This window comes from Papio anubis, chromosome 15 (genome assembly GCF_008728515.1).
Source record: "Papio anubis isolate 15944 chromosome 15, Panubis1.0, whole genome shotgun sequence".
NCBI lineage: Eukaryota > Metazoa > Chordata > Mammalia > Primates > Cercopithecidae > Papio > Papio anubis.
This window is the reverse complement of record NC_044990.1, coordinates 90,246,430-90,259,235: the sequence shown is the minus strand read 5'-3', so window position 1 is coordinate 90,259,235 and position 12,806 is coordinate 90,246,430.

The following is a 12,806-nucleotide window of genomic DNA, read 5'->3' as shown; positions in this document are numbered from 1 at the left end:
TTCAAGGCTCGGCAACTGCTCTGAACCTGCCTTGCCGGCGTCCTCTTTCTGGGGAGCTGGCAGATGTGATTTGGGGAGCCTCGGGGGCATCCGGTGGAGACAACTCGGAGCCCCGCCTGGATCTGACACCACCACACCCACGTCTGGTGGAGGAGGTGTTCACCGGCTCAGGCGAATACTGCTCTCATTACCCTCATCAGACACGTCACAGCACAGGGACAGGAGAAGGGCCTGGTGCAGCCGAGTTTCTAAGCTTCAGTGTGTGGGGCTTTGCCCGGCCCACCTCACAGCTGCATGCCCAGCCCTCTGCCGAACACCTTCCATCTCAGCTTAGTGCCGGGTGCTCGCCCAGGGCACAGCTCTGCTGGGCCCCTCACCTCCCTTGAGGAGTGACCTTGCCCCCATGTTTGATCACTTTGTGAATTTCTTGATGAAAAGTAGCCACTGCTTGATAGGAGAACCACGTAATGAATATGGTTGTTTAGTTCTTGGCATGTGAAAAGAATACAAAACTGTATCGTGTACCTCCAAAGTTGATATTCTAGAAACATCACAGTGTTAGCTACGGAGTGTGTGGGACCCTCAGTGTCCCTGACAGGCACTGACTCTGAACCGTGCTCTGACCTCCTGCCCCTCGGCTGCAGCCCTGGGCGTCCCAGGCAGGGAACAGAGGTTTGTGCAGCTGCATTATCCAAATGTCAAAACTTAAAAGTTGAGCCTATGAGTGACAAGGAATTGATCCCACACACAGAAGCAAATAATGCTAGCAAGTCCTAAACTTACTTGGGAGACACCAACTTGATTGAATGAAAACATGAACTTTTGTACGGGAGGCCAGCAGCAGCAGTCATGAAAGACAAACTCACTGGGAAAAGAGGCTTTCGAGTCAAAGGGAGACGCACCTGCTTCCAGCACAGGGGCCGTGATCTCAGTGTCTTTGTAGAATTTGCTACTAATTTCGCCACAGAGACCCTGGGCAGGCCTGATGTGGCTACGCACATTCCCTCCAGATGAGGGACCTCTGTTCATTTTCACAGCCCCCAATTCCTTGGGTCAGAATTTTCTGTCTTTCTGCACTCTTTAATTAGATCCTTACTGATAGCTAACAATGACAACTGAAGCCAGAGGCTGTGGAGGGTGGGGGGGGGGGAGGGCAGTGGGGGGGTGGGAGGGGGGGGGGGGTGGGGAGGTGGGAGGGGGGTGGGGGGTAGGGGGGCTGGAGTTGGGGAAGTGAGATGTCTTTTACTAGGTGCAGAGTTTCAATTTTGGGAAATGAAAGAGTTCTAGAGATCTTACACAACAATATGCATGTATGTAATGCCATGGCACTGGACCCTGAAAAATGGTTAAAATGGTAAATTTTCATGTATGTGTTTTTTACCATAATTTAAAAAAACCCAGAAGTCTAGATGACCGACTCACAGGATACTGTTTATGATGTCATCGCAACCATCTCCTGGAAACAACTGGAACCTGTAGACTCAGGGCTAGGGGTTCAAATCTCCCCCCAGGAAAGCAAAGCTCATGTTGACAGCCTGTCAGGGGAGGTGAGAAGCACGCGTCATGAACAACAGAACAGACTTTTTACATGAGTCTTTTTGCTCAGAAGTTGGAGGAATTTAAACTTTTTTTTTTTTTTCTTGCACCATTGGTTCAGAAGGCAGGGGCTACTAGGCCAATTTTCCCGGCTCTTCAGAGCGACAGACAAGGAAGAGGCAGGAGCTGAGACCTCACCGTGGTAACAGCTACTTCCCTTCTGGTTTACTTCCTGGCTGATTACCCAGGGTCGAGTCCCTTTCAGAGCCGGTAATGAGACACATCGCTGGTGCTTTCCCAAATCTGTTTACCATCTTTTGGGATTCCGTAATGTAAGGACGACCCTCCAGGGCAGCTTGCCCGTACAACGTTTTCTCTTGGTTCGCAGCCAGCAGTGGCAGAGTCTGATTGTTCTTCAGATTACGGGATTATCACCGCATCCCTGGAGAGTTAATTTAGTGAGATTTTTTGCTTATGTCAGAATCCTAGGTACAGGCAGGGGGCGTCATCTTGTGCTTTCTCTAATGTGAGGCTGAGAAATGGTCACTGGTCTGCACATTGGCGTTTTGGGGATAGCACAGGGAAACGGCAGAGAAGAACTCTGAGCCTCAGTGAGGCCTGATGCAGGGATCTCGTCACTAGAAGCAGAGATGAGTGTGGGCACTTGTTCTAGCCCCTATTTTGGAAGCCTGAGCATCTAAGAGATACAAAAAGGAAAGGCATGCTTCGCAGGGGGCCTCCATAGCCATGGAGGTCACATTCTCTCTGAATTGTCAACGAGAGAAATCCTTAGAAAAGCGTGCATAAAAAATGCCGGAGGAAAAGGATGGTTTGGCATGGGGTGAGGAGGTGATTCCTTGGCCAGGGCATGTGCGAGTTCCCCGTGCTTTCAGGACAGGGACGTGGTCTCCACAGAGAGAGAGGCATGGGCGGGGCTGCACCATCTAAGAAACTGGCCGAGGCGCTGAAGGGCCACAGCCCTCGCCCTGTGCTAGGGGACAGCTATGCATTTATTAATAAGCTCCCCAGACCCCTGCACAGAGAGGTGGGTGGCGACGAGGACACGCGGCGCTGGGGCTGTTCGGTGCGCGGCCAGCATGTGGCAGCCACCATGTACTGAGCACATTTGGAGACGAGGCCCTGTGCTCGGTCCTTTGTGATGTTCACAACCATCCTGCAGAAGGATCCTGAGATGAGGATCGGTGAGGCTGCGGGGGCACCTGCCCGGGGCTGGCTCCCCACGTGGTCTCCACGGGTCCTCAGAGACCACTGGGATATAAGGTCGACTTCATCCCGCTCCCCGGACCGGTTAGATAGAAAAGTACTCATTCTTTTAACAAATGTATTGTTTAATTACGAAAGTAATACAAGCTTTTGGAGTGATGCATCCTTACTTGCAAACACCCTCTGTTAAGAAGAGGGAAAATGAACGATTCCTTTCCACTCCCAAAGCTGCACGTGAAGCGTTTAGTCTGTTTCTCCTGTCTTGTTTTATTCCCACTTTCTGGGCGGCAGAAGGGGCGCCTCCCGTGGGCGCCTGACTGGAGCCTGCCCCGCGCGTGGGGAGTCCCCGGAGGGCGCGCGGTGGGCTCGGGCCCCCTCCCTGTCCCTCCTCGGCCTGGCCCAGCGGGCCCAGGGGCGCTGCTGTCCACTTCCTCCCGCGCAGACCCCGGCCTGCCCCGTGGACTCGCCCCACTCACTTCGACCCCACCTGCCCTGGGCAGGGCCGAGGACACAGCGTCTTGGAGGCAAACCTGGGCCACGCCGCGAGGTCCCTGGATTCCCTGGATTCCCGGGAGGTTGGGGCTGCCCTCCCCCGAGCAAGACCCCGACCGACCGACCGTCTGGGGTGTGGCGGACGATCCCCGCGTCTCCCCTGCACAGGCGGCTCCTCCTGCACCAGGTCCCGGGACCTTGGGCTCTCAGGGGCATGGCTGCGCAGGGAAGGGAAGGGGTTCTTCAGGCCCGCCTGGAGGGAGGAAGCTGTTTAACCTGCATTTTCATTAGTCTCAACCTAGGCTCCAAGGCTGCTTCTCACACCGAGGGCAGGTGGAGGAGGAGCTTCGGAAGAAGTCTCTGGAAGCATGGCTACTAGTCATCCACAGCCGCTTATGCAGAGACCCCCCTAGACATGCGCCAGTGCCGGGAGCTGCCCGGGGCTGCTGTTGGAGATTGCCCCGGTGATTGGCTTAAAACAGAAATTCCTTCTCTCAAAGTTCTGGGGGCAGAAGTCAGAAACCCAGGCGTCTCAGGGCCCCACTCCCTCCAGCGAGCCAGGGAGGGTCCTTCCTGCCCCTTCCAGCCTCCTGTGGCCCAGGAGCTCCCTAACCTGCTCTGCGTGGTGCTGGTCTCTGCCTCGGTCTTCTCGCGGTCCCACTCTGCTGTGCTTTCATTTCCTATGTCTCTTAGAAGGACACCTGATGTTGGATGCAGGGCCCACCCCAATCTAGGACAATCTCCTTTCCGGGTCCTTAGCTACATCTGCAGAGAAGCCTTCCCCAGATACGGCCTCCTTCATAGGTTCTGGAGGTTAGGACCACTGTCCAACCCCCTCCACTAGTTTAATCCTCACCACACCAGGAAAGGGTGGGACTGTTCCCATTTTGCGATAAGGAAAGTGAGACTTCAAGAGGTCAGGACACTCTCATGGTAGCGAGAATTGATGAGGACAGGGCTGGGTCTGCGGCAGGGGCCAGCACCGTGCCGTGGGGCTCTGTCCCTTGCTTTTCCTTTAGTTTTCACAGTAACATTTCACATGGGTTTTGAATTCAGGTGAAGGTCTTGCATCACCTTGGAGCGGCAGTTCTCAACCCCGGCGGCGCCCGGCTGTGCACTGGACTCAACCATGCCATTAGATTTCACACAGGCTGACCGGGGGTCCTGAGGGCCGGGTCCAGCCTCTGGGCTGGGCTCTGAGCAGCAGGGGTTTTGGTGGCTCCTGAATGTGCGGCACCTTGAGCACTATTGTCCTGGAAATTACAAAGTAGACAGAAATCAGTTGATTTCCCAGTTATTTTCCTTCTAATCACTATGGTTCTTCAAAAATCATGAAACCGTCCTCAGATTTTGGTACAAGAAAACATACATGGGCTTTGAGAGTTTCTTACACTTAAGCCATAGTCCTTCTCATCCACAGTTTTGCTTTCTGCGTTTCATTTACCCAAGGCCAAGTGTGGTCTGAAAACCGGTGACTATGGTGCAATAAGATATTTGGGGGGAGAGGGAACATGTACATTCACATAACTTTTATTCCAGTAGATTGCTATAATTGTTCTAGTTTGTTATTAGTTATTGTTGTTAATCTCTTACCGTGCCTAATGTATACATTAAACTTTATCCCGAGTATACAGGTGTAGGAAAAAACAGTACATACAGGCATACCTCAGAGATATTGCAGGTTCAGTTCTAGACACTGCAATAAAGAAAATATGCAGTTCTAGTCACTGCAATAAAGTGACTCACGCAAACTTTTTGGTTTCCTGGTGCATATAAAAGTTTACATTATACTGTAGCCTATTAAGTGTGCAGTAGCATTCTGTCTAAAAACAATGCGCAATCCTTAACTGAAAAATACTTTACTGCTAAAACATGCTAACAGTCATCCAGACCTCTGGCAAGCTGTCACCTGTGCTGTTGGAGGGCCTTGCCTCCATGTGGATGGCTGCTGACTGGCCAGGATGGTGATTGCTGAAAGATGAGGTAGCTGTGGCAATTTCTTAAAATAAGCCAGTGAAGGTTGCCATATTGATGTTAATGTTATTTGATAGCATTTTACCCACAGTAGAACTTTCAAATTGGAGTCAGTCCTCTCAAACCTTGCCAATGCTTTATCAACTAAGTTTATGTAATATTCTAAATGCTTTGTTGTCATTTCAACAATGTTCACAGCATCTTCACCAGTAGATTCTATCTCAAGAGCCCACTTTCTTTACTTATCCATAAGGAGCAACTCCTCATCCATTTACGTTTTCTCATGATAGTGCAGCAGTTCAGCTGCATCTCCAGGCACCACTTCCAATTCTCGTTCTCTCGCTCTTCCCACCTCATCTGCAGTTCCTTCTTTCAATGATGTCTTTAACCCCTCAAAGTCACCAGTGAAGGTTAGGATCAACTTCTTCCAAACTCCTGTTAATGCTGACATTTTGGTTTCAAATGTCACTTCACCAGTGTTCTTAGTAGCATCTAGAATGGTGCATCCTTTCCAGAAGGTTTTCTATTTACTTTGTGCAGATCCATCAGAGGAATCATTCTCTCTGGCAGCTATAGCCTTGCAAAATGTATTTCCAAAAAAATAAGACTTGAAAGTCAAAATGACTCCTTGATCCATGGGCTGCAGAATGAAAGTTGTGTTAGCAGGCATGAACATAACATTCGTCTCCTTGTACATCTCCATTGGCGCTCTTGGGTGACCAGGTGCACTATTAATGAGCAGAAATATTTTAAAATAAATCATTTTTTGTCTGAGCAGTGGGTCTCTACAGCGGGCTTAAAGTATTCAGTAAACCATGCTGTAAACAGATGTGCTGTTATCCAGGCTTTGTTATTCCATTGATAGAGCATAGGTAGAGTAGATTTAGCATAATTTTTAAGGGCCTTAGGATTTTTGGAGTGGTCAATGAGCATTAGTTTCAACTTAAAGTCACCAGTTGCATTAGCTCCTCACAAGAGAGTCAGCTTGTGTTTTGTAGCTTCGAAGGAAGGCACTGACACCTCCTCTCTAGCTGTGAAGTCCTAGATGGCATCTTCTTGCAACAGAAGGCTGTTTCTTCTACGCTGAAAATCTGTTGTTAGTGTGGCCACCTTCATCAAGGACCTCAGCTGGGTCTTCTGGAGAACTTGCTGCAACTTCTCCATCAGCACTTGCTGCTTCACTTTGTACTTTTTTTGTTATGGAGACGGCTTCTTTCTTTCAGCCTCATGAACTAAACCCCTGCTAGCTTCCAACCTTTCTTTTGCAGCTTCCTCACCTCTCTCAGCCTTCACAGAACTGAAGAGAGTTGGGGTCTTGCTCTGGATTAGGCGGTGGCTTAAGGGAATGTTGTGCTGGTTTGATCTTCTGTCCAGATCACTCATACTTTCTTCATATCAGCAATAAGGCTGTTTCATTTTCTTACCATTTGTGTGCTCACTGGAGTAGCACTTTTAATTCTGTTTAAGAATTTTTTCTTTGCATTTATAACTTGGTTATTTGGTGCAAGATGCCTAATTTTTGGTCAGTCTTAGCATTTGACATGCCTTTCTCCCTAAGCCTAATCATTTCTAGCTTTTGATTAAAGTGAGATATGTGCAACTCTTTCCTTTACTAGAACACTTAGAGGCCGTTGTAAGGTTCTTAACTGGCCTAATTTCAATATTTTTGTGTCTCAGGGAATAGAGAGGACTGAAGAGGAGGGAGGTGGGGAAACGACTGATTGGTGGAACAGTCAGAACACACAACATTTCTCCATGACGTTCACTGTTTTATATGGGCACGGTTTGTGGCACCTTAAAACAATTACAGTAGTAACATCAAAGATCACTGATCACAGATCACCATCACAGACGGAATAATGATGAAAATGTTTTAAATATTGTGAGAATTATGAAAATGTGCCAGGGTCATGAAGTGAGCACCCGTTGTTGGAAAAATCGAGCTGTCAGTCTTGTTCACTGCAAGGTTGTCACAAGTCTTCAATCTGTAAAAAACAAATAAAAAAAACCCCCAGTATGTGCAAAGTACAATACAGTAAAGTACAATAAAATGAGGTGTGCCTGCAGAGGGTTCTGAAGGAGCTTCAGCTTCAGGCATCCACTGGGGTCTTGCAGTAAGTCCTCATGAATAAGGGGGGATGCTGGACACAGAGCGGCGCCGTGGAGCCATGCAGCACTGGGAGAAGATAAGGTGGGTGTTGGGTTTGAATTCTCACTCAGTCACTTCCTGGCTTTTGGATGCTGGACTTTGCAAGTCACTGGATCTGTCTTGACCTGTAAATTGGAGACAGCACCATTTTCCTTGATGAGTCTCTGGGGTGGCAGAGAGATGCTGCCAGCGCTGCCCTGGCACACGCCCCCATCCCCCGCTGGTGATGCCCAGCACACGTTCTTCACTCCAGGGACTGCGTTCATCCTCAGTGGGTTTTCTCTTCTAAAATTGTCTGGTCTTTGAATTATTTTATTTTTTAAATTTTAAACTATTTTAATTTTATTTTAGTGATGGCATTTTACCAGTTTGAGTGAACTGCAGGAATCTTACATTTCTGTAAGTTCATTATCACCCCCTGCCTTTTTAAAATCATTTTGAAATTTCCTACACATACGTTGGGAATCACAACATGATTATTTTTGCTCCAATTACCAAACGAAATTTAGAAAACTCAGGAGGAGGCTGGGGGCAGTGGCTCATGCCTGTAATCCCAGCACTTTGGGAGGCCGAGGTTGGCAGACCACTTGAGGTCAGGAGTTTGAGACCAGCCAGGCCACCATGGCGAAACCCCATCTCCACTAAAAATACAAAAATTAGCCGGGCATGGTGATGGGCACCTGTAATCCCAGCTACTCGGGAGGCTGGGGCAGGAAAATCACTTGAACCTGGGAGGCAGAGGTTGCAGTGAGCCAAGATCATACCATTGCACTCCAGCCTGGGCAACAAGAGCAAAACTCCATCTCAAACAACAACAACAACATCAACAACAACAAAACAACAAAACAACAAACAAAAAACACCTCCAAACTCTCAGGAGGAGGAGGAAGGTCTGTTGTCTCCACCAGCATTTCCCTTGTTGCTGTCGCGTTCCTTCCTTCCTGGTCTTTAAAGATTCCTTTTTCCGTCATTTCCCTTCTGTTTAGAGAACTTCCTCTCTCCATTGTTTTAAGGCAGGTCTGAGTGTGATAAACTTTCTCCATTTTTCTTCATCTGAGAATGTCATGATTTTCCCTTAAGTCTTAAGGAAATCTTTGATGCATATAGTATTCTGGGCTGATGGTTCTTTTCTTTCAGCCCTTGAAGAATTTGTGCCCTATTGGGACTGGTGTTGGGTTTCTGATAAGAAATTTGCTGTCTTTTCTTTTTTTTTTTTTTTCTGTATGAGTGATGCCTCCTTTCTCTCTGGCTGCTTTTGGGAGTTCTTCATTGCCTGCAGCTTCTGAAGTTTGGCTGGGATACGGGTTCTGCTTTGGCTTTATCCTGTCTGTACTTTGCTCAGGTTCTTGATTCTGAAGTGTATGATTTTTGCCAAATTTGGGAAATTTTCATCCATTATTTTTTTAGATGCTTTTCGAGCCTTGTCCTCATTCTCCTCTTCTTCTGGGATTCCAGCAACACGAAGATTACGTTGTTTTACTTCGAAGATACTGGAGGCATTTTGTTCTTTCTTTTTTTTTTTTTTTACCTGTCTTCTTTCTGCTGGTCAGACTGGGTAATTTCTACTGTTCCATCCTCAAGTTCATTGGCTATTTCCTCTGTCTTCTACATGTTTCTGTTGAGCCCATCCAGCAGGTTTTTTTATTTGCATTATCATATTTTTCAGTTCTAACGTTTCCATTTGGTTCTTTGCTGTATCTTCTGTTTCTTTGCTGATGCTTTCTATTTTCACATGTGTTTCCAGCAGGTTTGTAATTGTGACAATTGCTTGTTTGATAGTTCCAACGTCTGTGCCACGTCAGAGTTGGTGTCTGTTGCTTGTCTTTTCTCATTTAATGGAGGTTTTCCAGATTCTTGGTATGATGAGTGGTTTTTATTTTATTTTTGGTTCTGGGGTACGATGTGCAGTGTGTGCAGGTTTGTTACATGGGTAAATGTGTGCCATGGTGGTTTGTTGCACCTATCAACCCATTATCTAGGTATTAAGCCCAGAATGTGTTAACTATTTTTCTTGATGCTCTCCCTCCCTCTGCCCCTACCACAGGCCCCAGTGTGTGTTGTTCCCTTCTCTGTGTCCACGTGCTCTCATTGTTCAGCTCCCACTTATAAGTGAGAACATGTGGTGTTTGGTTTTCTGTTCCTGTGTTAGTTTGCTGAAGATAATGGCTTCCAGCTTCATCCATGTTCCTGCAAAGGACATGAACCCATCCTTTTTATGGCTGCATAGTATTCCATGGTGTGTATGTACCACATTTTCTTTGTCTAGTCTATCATTGATGGGCACTTGGATTGATTCCATGTCTTTGCTATTGTGAATAGTGCTGCAATGAACATACACATGCATATGTCTTTATAATAGAATCATTTACATTCCTTTGGGTATATACCTGGTAATGAGATTGCTGTGGCTCAAATACCCAGTAATGAGATTGCTGGCTCAAATGGTATTTCTGGTTCTAGGTCTTTGAGGAATCACCAGATGAGTGACTTTTAGTTGTATCTCAACACCTTCGGTATTACACCACGTTCTTATTTTTACCTTCTGCTTTAGCAGGTCTCCTCTGACAGCACACCATCAGGGGAGGAGGGCGTTGCCTAATTACTGTCAATTAGGGGTAGAAGTCTGGGTTCCTCACCAGGTGCCCTGACACCTGGGGTGTTGGGAGGTGCCTTCTGAGTGCAGGGGGTGGAGGTCAGACTCTCCATCAGGTCTCCGCTGATCCACCCATCAGGAGTGTGGGCGGGGCGACAACCTTTCCTCTGGTGCTTGGCTGGAGGAGGCCACTGTTGTCGAAAAGTTTTCCTTCTTGCTAAGTTGCTCCATTCCTTTGACCTAGAGAGAGAACTGGCTTGTCTTTGGACTTTTGTTGGCTCTGTGTCTGTTAGTGTTTCTGGGTGGCTGGACTTTCCAGGCCTCAGTGAGGATAAAGAAAATGCTACATGATTCCTCAGGTCCTGCTGTCTCTAGCCTGTCTGCCTTTTCTCATTTTCACAGCTTTTTCTCGAGTGTTTGATGTATAATATACAGTTCTAGCTGTTCTTAGTGAGGGGAATAGAGAGAAATGGATCTACTTCATGTTGTCTGGAACCGGAAGTTCCTTAATCTGGTTTTGTGGCTGACGTGCAAAAAATCATTTATCGCCTTCAGCTGTGTGCAGTTCACCTGCACCACCTCGGAGGCCCCGGTGCCATTCTCTGCCATGGCTCTCACCAAGGAGCTGCTCGAGCATCCTTCTGAGAGCCAGGCCAAAGCTTCTGGGCTGACAGGATGCTGGTGTTTTGGCGCTGGGTTGAAACAGGCACACAGAGGAGGCGGTGATCTTGATGGTGGCAGCTTTTCTGGATCTCATTCCAAAGGCTCTGCAGCGTCCAGGGGAAGTAATTCTCCAACGTGTGCAGCAGGAGCTGCCTGAATCCTGGCCTGCCTCTGGCGTAAGGTGGCTTCGCAGCACGGACGTGGTAGGGTGGAGCCGCTGTTCTCAAGTGGCCTGGTCTCTGGGCAACTTTGCGCTCTTAATATACTTACAATAATAAATACAAAAACTGAGAAATTTAAAATATTAAATACCTGCTGTGTGAATCTAACATATTTTTATTAAAAGTGGTATTTTCCAAATAAAAAACCATTTAATGAGAAGAGTGGTCTTGGTGCGTATGCCTTTGCCAATCTCTTTCATGCCTGGCTTGGCAGGAGTCAGTGGATTCTCAGATCTCTTTCTGGTGGAAGTGGATGAAGATAATTTGATTCGCTCAGATACACAGTTGGTAAGAGAAGTCTTTTAATGGTCTTTTCAGTTACATGTGGATCTTCTTTGATGATACACCAATTAGGTAGCTTCTTTAAGGTTAGTTACAACGTGGGCATCCAAAACTATAGCCATGCATCGCTTCACCGCGGGGCACTTTCTGAGAAGTGTGTTGTTAGGCAATTTTATCGCTGTGTGGACATCTGGAGCAAGGTTGTCCAACCGATGTAGGCCGCATGTGGCCCAGGACAGCTTTGAATGTGGCCCAACACAAATTCGTAAACTTTCTTAAAACAGTATTTTTTTTTTTTTTTTTTTAGCTCATCAGCTATCATTAGTGTTGGTGTGTTTTGTGTGTGGCCCAAGACAATTCTTCCAATGTGGCCCAAGGAAGCCAAGAGATTGAACATACCTGATGTAGAGTGAACTGACACAAGCCTAGAGGGTAGCGCCTGCGGCACACCTCGGCTCTGCAGTGCAGCCTCTGACGTCTAGGCTACAAACCTGCACAGTGTGTGACTGTCCTGAACACTGTAGGCAACTCCAACACAATGGTAAGCATTTATGTATCTAAATATATCTAAACATAGAGAAAATACAGTATAAAAGATAAAAACTGGCACATTTACCCAGGGCGCTTCCCACGAACGGAGCTTGCAGACTGGAAGTTGCTCTGGTGAGTCGGAGTGGGTGGGGAGTGGCTGCGAAGGCCTCGGACGTGACCGTGCTGTGCTGGAGATTCGCAAACGCTGTACACTTTGGTGCACTACACTGATCAAAAATAGTTTTCTTCTTCCAATAATACATTCACCTTAGCTTATTATAACCTTTTTTACTTTTATAAACTTTGAATATTTTTAATTTTTTGACTCTTTTACAATAACACTCAGCTTAAAACATACATTGTACAGCTGTACAAAAATATTTTCTTTCTTTATATCTTTATATGCTTTTCTTCTATTTTTAATATTTTTTTATTTTTTACTTAAACTTTTTTTTTTTTTTTGCTAAAAACAAAAACACAAACACACACATTAGCCTTGGCCTGGTCCTGGGGTCATCAACATCACTGTCTTCCACCCCCACATCTTGTCCCACTGGAAGGTCTTCAGGGGCAGTGACACACACAGAGCCATCATCTATGACAATGCCTTCTTCTGGACACCTCCCGAAGGACCTGTCTGAGGCTGTTCTGCAGTTAACTTGCACATATATAGAAGGACCACACTCCAAAATAATGATAAGAAGTATGGCATAGTAAATACACCAACCTGTGTCATGATCATTTGTTACCATTATCAAATATGACTGCTATACCTAATTGTGTGTGCTAGGCTTTGTCCCATCACAGCCATCCTGGGGTCACACAATGCATCCCTCACGTGGGTGTGATAACGCTGGTGTGAACAAACCTGCTGCGCGGACAGCGTGTAAGAGTCTAGCACAGACAGCTGTGTACGGTACATAGTACTTGAGAATGACCATCAATGATTATGGTCCTGGTTTATGTATTTACTACACTGGAAACAAAGATTGTGGTGAGGTTGGGGGTGTGGGTAAGAAGCCCAGAAACCTGTTAGGTAGAGGGGAGGAAAACTGGGGGAAGAAGAACAGACAGAACTATCAAGTTTGGCCTTGGATAAAGGATTAAGAAGAAAATGCAGGATCCCAGGTGCCGGGGCTAA